Source organism: Toxorhynchites rutilus, chromosome 1 (genome assembly GCF_029784135.1).
Source record: "Toxorhynchites rutilus septentrionalis strain SRP chromosome 1, ASM2978413v1, whole genome shotgun sequence".
Taxonomy (NCBI): domain Eukaryota; kingdom Metazoa; phylum Arthropoda; class Insecta; order Diptera; family Culicidae; genus Toxorhynchites; species Toxorhynchites rutilus.
Window position 1 is genome coordinate 144,633,695 of NC_073744.1, and position 15,545 is coordinate 144,649,239.

A 15,545-nucleotide genomic window follows, 5' to 3' on the forward strand; every position below is an offset into this window, starting at 1 on the left:
ACGATATGTAACATTAATCGAGTATGAACGATAAAATAGAACAAATGAAACAATTTGGACAAAATGATGTATATGCTACAGGAAGTGGCGGTGCGTATTTTCATTGGACGGCCAAATGTATAACCTCTGGGTACCGTTAATAAATTGGAAAATTAAAGATACACCAGAAAACTTAATTGGAGCTGACGTACTGACCAATATGGTATCGCATTATTTTGTCGGTGTTATTTAATCGAGGATTATCAAGATTGGTATTCCTAGTATGAAACAAATACACTTTTCTTGCTTACACTTGTACTTTAGCCTGATAATAGCAAAGGCGGTCCCGGCGTTGCTCATGGTAGCATTTTGCAAGTGAGTGTAGTTTCTCTCCTGTCGCTTCTGTAGATTGTGTCGTAGGAGTCGCAGTCATTCGCTTGTCTACTTCGTGTACATTTCGATCGTGAATTATAGATAAAATCACGACATTGTAAAATGAGTTTTGACGATACATTTTTAATTACATACATTGAAGCCATACATTCCGTATATGGCATACATTCCGTGTATGTCAAAAGCATCTTAGAGAATTTTCTATTCGATTGTCATGCAAATCATTGAAATCCGTTCGTAGCAAAAAAGAAGTCATTTATGTTAAAACTACACTGACACACAAAAGTACCCACCTCATCATTTTTTGAATCTCTTTCGTTATGTGGCTCAAAATAGAGCGAACACACGAGACTGTTTTTAAATATTTTATTTTTTATATATTTTTTTTATTCTTCTTTTATTATTCTTTTTTTCACTTCTGGGATAAAAAAAAGTTTTACATATTGAAAAAAAATCGATTTGCATTGAAATAAAAAAAACAGTGGCAAAAAAGTGCACACGTCATTTTCGCTTCAGAAAATATAAAAAAGTAAAACAAAAGAATTTATTGATTTGAGCGAGCGTCGCTACATGTGATGCGTGCAAAGTCGAATTTCCAATAAGAGGATGATTCCTTATCACGCGATAAACTTATCCACTTACGCGATAAAATATGTTTTGATGAAAAGATTTCCGCGGATTTTGATTTCATTTTTGATTTCAGAGTTCTAGCAGCACTTCACATTATCAACTCTCAAGCGATGCGACCACCCTCCTTTCAGAGGAGAGAGGTCTGCCAAACCATCATACAAACATTTCTTGTATTCCATAATCCTCACATTCCAATTGGTTCCATTTGCTCTATTAATTCTCGAGTTGTGTAGAAATTTGTGGTTTATTTGTACGGGACCACCTCCCCCCCCTTCCAGAGGAGGGAGTATGGCAGCCTTGTATGGCAGGCAGAGGAGGGCAGAGTTTGTATGGCAGCCTTCCCTTCGAGAGGTAGGAGGAGTATCTGCTCATCATAGAAACGTTTCTTGCCCCTTAAAACCTTCAGATGCCAAATTTTGCTTCATTTGCTCGATTGATTTCCGAGTTATGCAGAAATTTGTATTCCATTTGTATGGCAGCCCCCCTTAGAGAGGGGGAGGAGTGTCTACTCACCATAGAAACGTTTCTTACCCCCTAATACCTTCACATGCCAAATTTGGCTCCATTTGCTTGATTGATTTTCGAGTTATGCAGAAATTTGTGTTTCATTTGTATGGCAGCCCCCCCCCCTTAGAGAAGGATGAGGGGTCTCGAACTATCATAGAACCTTCCCCAAACCCAAAAACCCCTACACACCAATTTTCATGTCGATCGGTTCAGTAGTTTTCGGTTCCATAAGAATCAGACAGACAGAAAGACAGACAGACAACATTCCATTTTGATATACATAGATATATTTTAAATTCATCTGTTTCCTCTATCTATTAGCATCATCAAATTATATATAAACCCAAAGTGGATAAATAAAGCTCTCTTATCATATATTTCTACATCTGTGTATTTATATGTATTACAGGTCGGACTCGATTATATATAATCGCAATTTCATTCACATTCATACATTAATGAAAAAATTGTTTTCTTTAGATTCGATCATGTATAGGATTTGAAAATAATTGTTGAAAAGAATTGGTCGACTATATTTAATAGAGTCCGACCTGTATATCATTTATTGGAAGAAACAAGTTCGGTCAGAGACTATCGGCAAGTTCGTCTCGTTCGCTCTCGGAGGAGGAATAAGACTGTTCTAAGTTTTTTAACAACTATTTTTCAGCATATTATCTCTTTACGTCTATATATTTTATAGCTTCCCACGCAACATCCCGGCCTTATCAATGATGATAATTTCGGAGAGAGGATTGGAGGTTTGATTGATCCGCAAAGTTTTTCACAACCTATTGAATAAAACATTTGTTGGCAGCAGGAATTTTTTAAAAAAGCTCATCCGGATGATCTCAAGAAAATATCGAGCTTCATGCTTCATGCTGACATAAATGGAAGCCTCGAAGAGTGGCAAAATATTTTGGAATAGTCCTACTGAATCCTGCCTAACAAGTTGAACCGGCTTCATGAGCCTCTCTCACTATAAAGAATATCTCGCAATGGAAACCGTCATAGCTGCGGGACTCATTTTATGTAAATTCATGTAACCACAAATTGTTCCCCGAAGAAACATTGCACCGCGGCGCACCACACAATGGGTCTCATACATTTATGAGCAAATACAGCAAATAATAGGGCGGAAAGTAAGAAGCGGAACGCAGTCAATAGCATCATTCTCGGCATGAATAAGCGGCGGACAAATCGAAGGACAAACAGTGCAGTGCGAGAGACAGAGCGAAGCATAATTTCAGCATATTTTTGCATTGCGATTTCAATTGTCGATTCCTGGAATGGGACCGGTGTGCCGAGCGCGCGGCATCCACCAACCGCTCTCCCGATGGAACGGCCAACCCCGTCAGCCACCAGGAATATGCAGATCGGATGTAAAATTTTCCGACAGAAATGCAACAATGATACGGCTCGGATGAGAGTATTTTTCTGCACTTTGGGGAATTCAAACGTTCAATAACTGTGAAAAATCTTTCGATTGTTCCACAGTCTGTTCTAGAATCAACGTATTCGAACAACGCATTTTGGACTAACTTTACTTTGGTTGAAAATGATTCAAATCCGGTCAATAGGTTTGCGGTTCATTTTTTGCGCTCACCATCGACACGATTACACAATCATTACTGGCAGTCTGTAATCCGTCAACGCGTGCGATCGTTTTTTTCCCTCCATTTACTACAATGCGTCCCATCCGACATTATCGATTCGCTGCTGGCTTCGGCCGGTTCGATTGACCTCGCATCGGTGAAAAATTACCATAATTATTTAATTCTCAAAATATCATTTATAATAATGGCACATAATTTATAGCCCTGAACGAATCAATAGTTTCGACGGGGGAAGGAACAAAATCGGTGCATTCTCTTTCACGAACTCAGCCGTCTCTCTGGTGATAATCCTCACAGACCGCAATAGTGGCAGGCATCTGCTTGGCACACCACAGAGCAATACTTCATGGACGCGCATACCGAAGCCAACAACCTTGGCCGTTCTGCTCTTCACCCAGGTTGCAGTGTGGCAGCGGCGGACCGTTCACTTATCCTGTTCTACAACTTCATCTGAAATGACGTCGCTGTAATTGGTTGTATCGTCCCTGCCGAGGGAGTGATTGTTTTGGCAAAGTTGGGAGAGTGAGATTGTGCGAAAATAATTCGGTAAGTTTTGGAAGTAACCAGAATTTCTTGCTAAGCTAATATTACTTAGGTTATTGTTATCAGTAGATTGATAAATATATTTGAAAATATAACGGAATAGTTGTTTTTACATAAATATTATATATCGTTTCGTTATGCGAGACTCGCCCAAGAAGGCTAAATTTGACAGATGCAATGAAGCAGAGTGATGAAAAGAAACAAAATGAAACAAAAACAAAATGCTGAACCCGCCTGAACCACCATAGAAATTTTTCTTGCTCCCTAAAATCTCCACATGCCAAATTTGGTTCCGTTTGCTTGATTTATTTTGTTAGCTATGCAGAAATGTACGCTTTATTTGTATGGCAGCCCCCTCCCCTTCAGAAAGAGGGCATGAGTGTCTATCTACCATGGGAACGTTTCGTGCCCCCTAGAACCTTCACATGCCAAACTAGGCTCCATTTGTTTGATTAGTATTCAAGTTATGTAGAAATTTGTGTTTCATTTGTATGGCAGCCCTTCTTAGAGAGGGAGGAGAAGTGTCGATTCAACATAGAAACGTTTCGTTTCTATGCTAAAACCTCCATATGCCAAATTTCGTTGCATTTGCTTGATTAATTCTCGAGTAATGCCGAAATTTGTGTTCCATTTGTATGGCAACCCCCCGTAGAGAGGGGGACGGGTCTCGAACTATCATAAGAACCTTCCTCGACCCCAAAAATCCCCACATACTAATTTTTATGTCGATCGGTTTGGTAGCTTCCGAGTCCATAAGAATCAGACAGATAGAAAGACAGAAAGACAGAAAGACAGACAGTCATCACTCCATTTATATATATATATATATATATATATATATATATATATATATATATATATATATATATATATATATATATATATATATAAGTTAACGCAAGCAACATCATTTTCCCCACAGCAACAGAACCGATCACTGTGGAACAGTTTATCGGTAGCATCAATTCGCAAACGCAAGCGAAACAACAATTTAGGACACCAACGTAAAACACCGATTCGGACTCTGTACCTGACGCGACAACGGACTGGATAGAATGTGCAGCGTAAGGGCTTTAGGTAAATGGCTAGGCTTCATGATGTAAAATTGACAATAATAAAATCAGTCTAACTTGTACTCTCTGCGAAACCGGTCTTTCCTTTTTAAAAACTCTTCGATATCCTCATGTAACTTAATTGGCGCAGTCGGTAGGATCGCTCGTTCAAGTGTTCACGCGTAGATCCAATTCGCGAAAGTGATTTCCCGCGCGAACGAATATCGAGTGGCTGACGATTGGAGAACTACAACGGACGCACGAGTGATACCTTTTTATCAAGTAAGTAATTAGATCTTAGTCAAATTAACAATCATTTAATCGGAGTGGTACAAAGCTTACCCGAAACAAAAAAAAGCTGTATCCACATCCATAAAATATAACAAAAACTACTAATTCAGAGAGACGAGCCCGGGTAACACCGTAAACGACTCTTTTTATATCACAAAAGTGAACTACTAATCTAAAACAAAAACAAACGTTAAATCAGAAAAAAAAAAACTAGCTAATCTAACAAGAGTGATTTAAGTTTTACCTTGGAGTGCTTTGTGAATAATCGCGAAAACAATGAACCCAAACAGTTTTAACATATCCCCTGAATTACCGAGGAGCAATACCTCAGCACAGGAGGAAAATTTAAATGAACACGAAGAAGCCGCCAGAATTGCTCAAACAGCGGTAATGTTCGACAAGGCGGAGAAAATCCTAAAGGCGATGCAAACGCCCCAGGCAATCCGCGAATTGCCGCAATTCGACGGTAACCCCGTCAAATTACACTGCTTCATTAGAGCAGTGGAAAATCTGTTGCCCTTTTTAGAAACTCTTAAAGGGACACCCTTCGAGCAAGTATGGCTTCAATCCATACGCTCGAAAGAAACCGGAGATGCGGACCGAGTTTTAGAAACATACGGGACACCGCTAATCTGGGAAGAAATTAAAGCTAACCTGATAGCTTACTATAACGACAAGCGTGATTCTGTCACGCTTACCCGCGAATTGTTCCAACTGCAACAAGCTGGAACAATAGAAGATTTTTATAGTTCGGTTCATCAATTGCTTTCGCTTTTGATAAACCATACAAATATTTCAACATTCGATCTCAACTTGAGAACGGACAGAATCTCGACACACCAGGAGAATGCTCTTCAAGTGTTTTTAGCAGGACTAAAAGAGCCCATCGGCGGGAACGTAAGAGCCCGCCAACCAAAAAAATTAAAAGAAGCTTTCGATGCTTCTATTGAAGAGAGAAACTATCAAAATAAATGCGGTCTTAATAAGATGGAAACTACAAATCGATTCCAAAAACCGATTGTTGTAGCACCACCTCCCCCACCAAGGCAAAAGAACTGGAATAATTTTAATCATTACCAAAGAGCCCAGTATCAGCCTCAAACGAATCATTTTAATCCACAGCAAAATTTTTCGAGATTACAAATGAATCCTTTTAATCAACGGCAAAATTTTCAAAGACCTCAAATGAATCAATTCCACACACCTTACCAACAACATCAGAACCAAAGCTTTCTAAATCAACCGCAAGTTCCTCCGCGAAACGTATTCGCCCCAAGACCAGTTCAGATGCCGAAGCCTACTCCCATGGATGTAGACCCTTCAATAAGATCTAATAAAATAAACTATATGAATAGACCTCGGAGAGCAATCAATTACCACGAAGGCACAAATATGTCTGATCCTTACGGCCCGTACGAAGGACCAAATTGTGAATACGAAACCTATGATGAAGAAAATTATGAGCAGGATAATTATCACAATGAATCGATGGCTAGTACATCTTTTCAACCTGTGGTAAACAATCAGGAAGAGAGTGTCGAAGAAAATACCACTTCCACTGATGAACTGAATTTTCAGATAATTACGGCCCAAGAAACTCCTCCGTAAACAATTTTATACCGTACATACAAATCAATACCACTAAAGGACCACTGAAGTTTTTGATCGATACGGGAGCGAACAAAAACTACATTAGTCCGAAACATGTCAATTTGGACAAATGCAAGTTCACCAAACCTGTAAAGGTAACGAACGTTAATGGTTCGCAAAATATAGATCAATTCGTAAATTTCAACCCCTTTTCCACAATACCAGGATCAAAAAAACAAATATTTTACATATTCGACTTCCACAAATTTTTCGATGGTCTCATAGGATACGAGACCTTACGTGAACTAAAAGTCAACATATTAACAGATCAAAATGAGTTGAAATTCCCCACTGGCGTACTGAAAATGTTTCGAAAATATCCAAATTCGGCAATAATCCAGTTAAATTCCAATGAGACAAAAATTGTGAATTTACCAACTATCATCAATAATGGAGAATTTTATTTGGAAGATGACATTTTTCTCTCTAAGGACATTATTATACACTCTGGTATCTACAATTCAAAAGATAGCCATGCTTTTTTCACTGTATCAAACATATCAAAAAACCCTTCAAAAGTATTAATAAAACGTCCTCTAGATGTTGAACTTAACAATTTTTCCTTAGAGGAACCGAACCAAGATTATGTAACTCAATTTGGCAGGACACCCATTTTCGATCAATTGAGAGTTGATCATCTGAACAAAGAAGAAAAATCTAACCTAATGAAAGTGATTGCAGATTATGAGAGTATATTTTATGTAGAAGGCGAACAACTGACCTTCACCAACGCGATTAGACATAAAATTTCCACAAAAGACGATATACCGATTCACACGAAATCTTATCGCTACCCTTTCTGCCATAGAGAGGAAGTTCAGCGACAGATTTCGAAAATGCTTGACCAAGGCATTATAAGACCTTCAAGTAGCCCTTGGACTTCACCAGTCTGGATAGTCCCAAAAAAGATGGACGCATCCGGCCAGAAGAAATGGCGACTTGTCATTGATTATCGTAAGCTGAATGAGAAAACGATCGATGATCGTTATCCCATTCCTAATATTAACGACATTCTTGATAAGCTTGGCCGTTGCATTTATTTTTCAACACTTGATTTGGCATCTGGATTTCACCAGATCGAAGTGGATAAGAGTGACATCGAAAAAACTGCGTTTAGTGTCGAAAACGGACACTACGAGTTTTTAAGAATGCCATTCGGTTTGAAAAATGCTCTATCAACGTTTCAACGCGTGATGGATAACGTTTTGAGAGAGCACATTGGTGTCCGATGTCTTGTGTACATGGACGATATCATCGTGTTCTCTACCAGCCTAAAGGAACACCTTGACAACCTAAAGAAAATTTTTGATAGTCTTAGAAAATTCAATATGAAGGTGCAACTCGATAAAAGCGAGTTTCTTCACAAAGAAGTAGCCTTTCTAGGCCACATCGTAACTCGTGAAGGAGTAAAGCCAAATCCCGAAAAAATGGAAATCATCAGAAAATGGCCACTTCCGAAGAATGAAAAAGAACTAAGAGGATTCTTAGGAATTTTAGGCTATTACCGCAAGTTTATTCGAGACTTTGCGAAAATAGCCAAACCACTTACAAAAACGTTGAGAAAAGGAGAAGCTATCACTCACACTAAGGATTTCGTAGATGCCTTTGAGCGATGTCGAAATATTCTTACATCGAGTGATATATTACAGTACCCGAATTTCGACAAACCATTTATTTTGACAACAGACGCCTCCAATTTCGCAGTTGGAGCCGTTTTGTCACAGGGGCAAATTGGCAGTGACAAACCAATTGCCTTTGCTTCTCGAACGCTGAATAAGTCAGAAGAAAACTATTCCGCAATCGAGAAAGAACTTTTGGCGATCGTGTGGGCATGTAAATACTTCCGTCCTTATCTTTACGGAAGAAAATTTACTCTATACACCGATCATAAACCTCTCACATATAGCTTAAACCTTAAAAACTCAAATAGCAGACTCATTCATTGGCGCCTCTATTTAGAAGAATTTGATTACGAGATTAAAAACAGACCTGGAAAGCAGAACATCGTAGCCGATAGTCTTTCCAGAGTACGAGAGGAAATCAACCTCAATGAAGCGGAAGAAAACTCTTCTTCCACATCTGAAAGCGACACTTCGTCAGACGGAGCCACGGCCCACTCTGCTGATACCGACGATTCTGACTTTATCCCAGGCACAGAAAAACCATTAAACGAGTTCTGTAATCAGATTGTTCTAAAAATCGGACCCAACGAAGAAGAAACCTATGAAGAAATATTTCCACGAGTTTTCCGACGAAAAATTACGAAATTGATATTTGGAGTTCCATACCTAATTAAAATGTTTAAAGATTACATTGATCCCAAAAGATCAAACTGCATCCTTTGCCCGGAAAAGTTGATACAGACGATTCAAATCGTCTATAGAAACTACTTCAGTAGAGGCAAACCTTTCAAAATTTATTTTTCTCAAAAAATTCTCATAGATCTGAAAACGGCCGAGGAACAAAATATTGTTATAGAACAAACCCACGAAAATGGACATAGAGGGGTATGGGAAAATAATAGACAAATAGCAAACAGGTACTATTTCCCAGCAATGAAAAGAAAAATACGACAGTTTGTAAGGCTCTGTCGCATTTGTAATAAAAATAAATACGAGAGGCATCCATACAAAATCATGCTCGGACCCACTCCGGACCCAAAAAAGCCTTTAGATTTAATACATCTAGATATATTCTTAAAACAACCTAATATATTCCTTTCCTTTTTAGATAAATTCTCGAGATACGCTACATTGATTCCCATCAAATCTAGGAACATTCAAGATGTACGTAAAGGATTAAGTATTTAACTTTTCCATTTATGGTACCCCAAATTTGATCGTTACTGACAACGAACCTTCAATGAAATCCATCGAAATTAAAACTCTTCTGGAAACCATAGTTCAAGTAATGGTACAGTGGAGAGGTTTCACTCAACTTTGGGCGAAATCTATCGTTGTACTAAGCCTAATTATCCCGACATAAACGAAAAAGAAGTTTTTAGAATAGCTTGCACCATATACAACAACACAGTCCACTCTACCACAAAAACCAAACCCCGGGAAATATTCTACGGAATAAGGGATGGAGAGGAAAGGCCTCTTGATATGGAAAAGATTTTAGAAAACAGAAACAAATTCTACAATGAAATTATTGTACAATCAGATAAAACTAAAAATAAAAATTTGGGTTACCATAATAAGAAGAGAGAACACCCACCGGTTCTTCGAGAGGAAGAAACCGTATATAATAGAAGACAAGGAATAAGGAACAAAGGAAAAGAAATGTATTTCCCAGTCAAAGTTGTCCAAGATAAAGGTAGAACGTTTCTGGACCACTCTGGCAGAGAAATACACAAAGAAAATATTCGGCGAAAATGAAACCATACAAATTATTTTTCTAAATTATAGATGTTGCGGAGCCAACTTCTAAAACTAATTACGCTGACGTTCATCACGACCTCATCATCGAGAACGATACAAATACATGACCTGACCAGAAACCCAGGACTAGTGACGTTACAGACCGGAAACGTACTAATTAAGACTGGACGTCACAGGATATATCACACAATAGACTTGGAAGACTATAGACCATTACTAAACAACATCGCTATCACTATCGACGGACTTAAAATATTCACAGACTTCAGCGACGTTTATATCACATTACAGTCCAAATTTAAGAAAGCCCAAAACACGTATATGAAATTGTTACCAAATAGAAGAAACAAGAGAGGAGCATTCAATTTTCTAGGCTCAGCCAAAAAGGCGATTACAGGCAATTTAGATGAAGAAGATCGAATCCAAATAGATAACGATATAAATAACTTAAAACGAGGCAACCAAGAACTTATAAGACAAAATAATATTCAAGTAACTATCAACAAACATCTAGGAAAACGTATAAACAAATTAATAGATTCCGTTAATGAACAACAAAGAATAATCAAGCAACAAATTATATCAGCCAGACAATCTCTAATCACCAACAAACTTGTCAATCAAAATTTCACAGCAATCCGACAGGCATTTAAAATTTCTTATCATGTCGACCTAATACAAGAACACCTAGACTCAATTTTCGAAGTTATACAACTTGCAAAAATAAATATCATTTCTAAGAATTTTCTAGAAGCAGAAGAACTAAAGTTTATCTCAGATAAGTTAGAAGAACAAAATATTACCATTCTACATCCAGACCAAGCATACGATTACCTAGACATCAGAGCCCTCTTCAAGGAATCCATCCTCTACTTCATCATCGGCGTCCCGCAGATTTTACCACATCCATTCACCAGTCTTCTCCTAGAACCACTTCCAATCAACGGTCAAATCATCAAACTCCCTTGGCATAAAGCAGCAATCTACGGAAACTCCACCTATTTCATCAAAGGCAGTTGCCAAAGTATCGGCGAAAATTCCATTTGCGAAGAAGATAAATTAGACGATACCTCAGACGACAGATGCTTCTCCAAAATCATACGAGGCTCCCCAGGAAAATGCACCTTTACGAACTATCGGAATACAACCAACATAAAACGATTGACAGACAACCATATCATCATCATAATCACAACAGTCACACTATCAAGCGACTGTCTACATAACAACAGAGTTTTAACAGGAACGATGCTGTTGTTTTTCGAGAACTGTACAATCTCACTGAACAACAAAACTTTTAGCTCCATTACGTTTCCATCGAGAATTATCCCAACAATAGTGCCTCTGGATGGCGTGAAAATTGAACAAAACGAATTCGAGCAGAACCTGGACTTTCACACATTAAAGAAATTACATTTCCAAAACCGAGAACAACTGGAGATAATTAAAACCCGATATTTCATCCAAACATCAACAAGTTTGGGCCTCTCATCTATATGCTTCATTATAGGCTTGATCGTCATAGTTTACCATTGGTACCAGAAGAAAAGGACACCCAATGAAGAAAAACCAAACATCAGTTCAGCAGACAACCATCATCCCAACACAATTGTATCGGGACGATCCAAACTTGATGAGGGAGTAGTTAACGCAAGCAACATCATTTTCCCCACAGCAACAGAACCGATCACTGTGGAACAGTTTATCGGTAGCATCAATTCGCAAACGCAAGCGAAACAACAATTTAGGACACCAACGTAAAACACCGATTCGGACTCTGTACCTGACGCGACAACGGACTGGATAGAATGTGCAGCGTAAGGGCTTTAGGTAAATGGCTAGGCTTCATGATGTAAAATTGACAATAATAAAATCAGTCTAACTTGTACTCTCTGCGAAACCGGTCTTTCCTTTTTAATATATCCTCATGTAACTTAATTTATATATATATATATATATATATATATATATATATATATATATATATATATATATATATATATAGATAAACACCTTAACGATATTGTCGCTTCACGTTCATTTTTCAATGATAGGTTGCTCTTCCAACATGGCTCCATCGGTTCTTTTTTTATTTTTATCCCATTTGTTTATTTCAGGCTCATTAGCATTTTAGTTGTAACAGAGCCGAACTTTAATCGTGTACATGTCACATGTTTATCATATCTGTAATTAGCACATTACACAGTTGCCTTTTTTCGACGTAAGAGTATTCCCTTTTATACCATTGTTGGGTTATTAACCCTCCTGTACTCGCGTGCAAAATCATAACACGTATACTCGCGCACGGTGTCACAGACCGAAAATTGAACTTCTCTGTAATAATGCCATTGTGTATTTTTCAGGCTCTATTGGCATTTATTTGAAGAAGAGGATATGATTGAATGAAAAAACTCCAAAAAAATATGTTTTCTTCATCTTTATCATGTTTTAATAGTCATCTAATTCAGCATCCTCAAAACAGAGTAATTTTTAATACTCTAACACAAATAACGAAATTCTAATTTTCACTGTTATTAATTTAAAGTATGCAACTGAATATAATTCATGGAAGTATAAAGAGCTATAAAATAACATAAAATCGTATTAATCGATTGTGGTTTCATTGGAGTAAGAATCAGAACATAGCATAATTGCATGCTCGAAACAAACATATTTTTTACATTTCATGCAGTTGTTGCGTATTCTTCGGGTCTTTTATCAAAGAGAAGAATGTATAACGACCATCTAGATAATTGCCAGATGATAAAGGTTCTGAAATATAAAGTTTGCATATTTCTAATATTCTTTGTCTCTGTATTCTTGGTAAACTAAGAAGTAATGCCTTTTTTTAGATAGGGCTTAAAAAGATGATATTGAAGGATTTCTAGGAAATTCCTTTTTTTTCTTGTTTTCTTGTCGATATTGTCCATTATAAAAAAATATCTCCGAAACTGTAACTGTTAAAAATTACCATAAGCCACCGATTAGTTTATAGTTTACTGTTTACAATTCTTCCACAAGTGAAATTCTTTCACATTTGGGTATATGTATGACCATTATATTTAGCGAATAACTATCCGAAAGTCAAACATTTATATTTTGCTTTTGAAAGCATGAATCTAACGACGAATATATCGACGAATAGTTAATATATGGATCCGTTCAATCCAGTTACAAAAGGGACAGAAATCAAATGAAAATGGCATTACCGGACCATATTATGCATGATATACAATAAATATTCCACGCCACTAACATTAATTTATACATTTCATTGAACAATATTTTAAAATAAAAAAATGGTTCTTGTCCAAAAAAGTTACACCTATACTCGCGTCGGTGTGTCAGACCGAAAGTGTTAAAAAAGTGGTACACGTCTCTTTTGTACCAACACATGCGATACGTTTAACGATGACGAACGACGAATAACGAAGCTAGAGAGAATCGCAAAGTCGTAGTGTTGATATTTTCTGAGAAATTAATGAATTATTGATTTCTCGGTCTGACAGACCAATGCGCGAGTATAGGAGTGTTAATAGAACAGCCGCCCGATGATTCTTGCAGAGCAGAGCAGTTGAATGGTTGAATCGCTCTTATTTCGACCGTGGATCGATCTCCATCGCTGATGATTGTTGCGTGGACGTGGTTATCCATCGGTTCTGGAGAAGTAGATGAGTTGAGACTACTTGACGCTGTCGTTTTCTTTCCTGCAATCTGATTTTCATTCGCCTTTAGTCTTGGGAAAGGCCAATCGATAAATAAGACACAACTTTGGCATAAACAAAAAATAGGTCATTTGAAAATTGTTGAATCTAGACATAGCGTTGAGGAAAGTTCTTGATCTATCTCACCCTGGATGGCAACGAATGGCAGGTATTTTACTTCCCCCACGAAGGAAGTGAGCTCCGAAGTGAAGTTTATTTCACGCACCAAGTTCCCCAAGAAGGTGCTGCTATGGCTGACAATCAGCGAGACGGGGATGTCAAAGTAGGCGAACTCTCCCAACGTCCCATCGAGAATTTCTGGGCAAACCTGAAGCGTAAGATCTACTCCAACAATTTTGTCGCGAAAACTGAGAAGAAATGTATAAATAAAACGAAGAAAGAACTCAGAAACATGACTACACGCATGTTCTCGTCCGCCATGGCGAATGTTCCGGTTAACTGCCGAAAGGCCGCTCGCAAGGGCGTAGATTTTTTGCAAGTAAGCTAATATGGTTACCTTCCATGGGAAATTTATCAAACTCAATTATCTGTCTTAGTTTTTTTATCACCATCCGAAAAAAATACAGTTTTGCATGCAAACGTTATAACATGGGATTTGAGATAAGATAATGTTTGACATTTTCAATTATTGAATAGTTTGATACACAAGAAAAAATATAATGAATACATAAATTCCCTAATGTAAGAGTTGCGTAACAATATTTGCAATCGATTGATGCAAAAATCTGTGCAACCTATGCAGAAATGGTCGAGTTATTAGCTTTTGAAATCTTCAATTTTATCGTTTTTTTACACATCATGTCTTTCTGTTGAATGTTGAAAAAGCATGAGAAAAAATCCATTCATACATATTCATAGCGCTGAAGATGTATGGCACAAACCCCTTTTTGGTTATTGTCAAGATTTGCATCTGCATTCAGGAATACTTCTGCGTTGCAGCATTCCTCCGTTCCGCGAGAAACCACATGCGACCACATCTTCAACGCCACTCAGTGTGCGAAGATAAATCAGTCATCCGATGTATTTCCAATTGTACCTATTTGCCGACACTGTCCCAAGCGGCGGGAAGATAACAAAAAACAAAAACGCTAGCGATTCTTGGAATCTCGTCGGCAGATTTTCTATCCTTGGGAGGCTGAGGGCGCGACACGAAACACACTCACATCCTTTGTGATCCCAGAGACTGCTGAGCAAAATATGCCTGGGAATGTTTCGGCTGCTGGAATCAATAACTTTTCGACGGACATATATGCACGGTCGGTCGCTAAGTGGCGAAGACCTGCACTTTGTTCCGCAACAATATGCATCGTTATGAAGCCACCGAACACTCCAGGTTCAAAGGTTGAGTACACAAGTCTCAACCAGCTGCGGGAGTAACCCGGGTGAGAATGTTTTTCCTCCAGTCGCGAGGCATAAGCCTGAGAGTCAACGGTAGTCGTGATGGTCCCCCGCCGATAATCTGTGCTGCAAAATCTCCGCAGCAAATGCACCTTGTTTGCGACTACTGTTTTAACCGTTCAGATCTTCGGCTGACGCCATCTAGCGGTGGGATCTTAGACGGAACGTAAGAAACGAGCGGCTCGGAGTTGGGAGCAAATCGCTGATATTTTCGCTAATTTTATGCTGCTCGTTTGTTGCTTTTTATCTCCTGCGGAAAAGTTTAGCCCCTTCGGGAGGTGGTCTCTGAACTCACGGTGAAAGTAATAAATTTAATATTAGTTTATGTTGTGGTTTTTTATCTCTCCCTTTTTTGCTTACCAAGTTGGTTTGGCTTTGAGC

General features: G+C 38.2%; 1 long non-coding RNA gene across 1 annotated transcript; it reads left to right on the forward strand.

The window, feature by feature from the left end:
- Positions 1–4,850: 4,850 nt before the first annotated feature.
- LOC129763131 (uncharacterized) lies at positions 4,851–11,884 on the forward strand. Its single transcript, XR_008740798.1, has 3 exons — positions 4,851–4,999; positions 9,389–9,444; positions 11,552–11,884. It is a non-coding gene; the product is annotated as an uncharacterized LOC129763131 (long non-coding RNA).
- Positions 11,885–15,545: the final 3,661 nt, after the last annotated feature.